The following is a 279-nucleotide window of genomic DNA, read 5'->3' on the forward strand; positions in this document are numbered from 1 at the left end:
GCGGGAAACGGCACCGCACCACCCGGCACCGTCCGCTTGCCTTCCCTCCGGCAACGCGCCCGCGGCGCGACCGTTCCGGGCCCGTTCGTAGAGTCCGGGAATGGTTTGGGTGGGAAGGGACCCGAAGGATCATCCAGTCCCATTCCCTGCCATGGGAAGGGACACCTTCCACTAGACCAGGTTGCTCCAAGCCGCGTCCAACCTGTCCTTGGACGCTTTCAGCGATGGGGCAGCCACAGCTTCTCTGGGCAACCTGTGACAGTGCCTCACCCCTTCACA

The sequence above is a fragment of the Manacus vitellinus genome, unplaced genomic scaffold (assembly GCF_001715985.3).
Source record: "Manacus vitellinus isolate BGI_N305 unplaced genomic scaffold, ASM171598v3 scaffold_16_pilon, whole genome shotgun sequence".
NCBI lineage: Eukaryota > Metazoa > Chordata > Aves > Passeriformes > Pipridae > Manacus > Manacus vitellinus.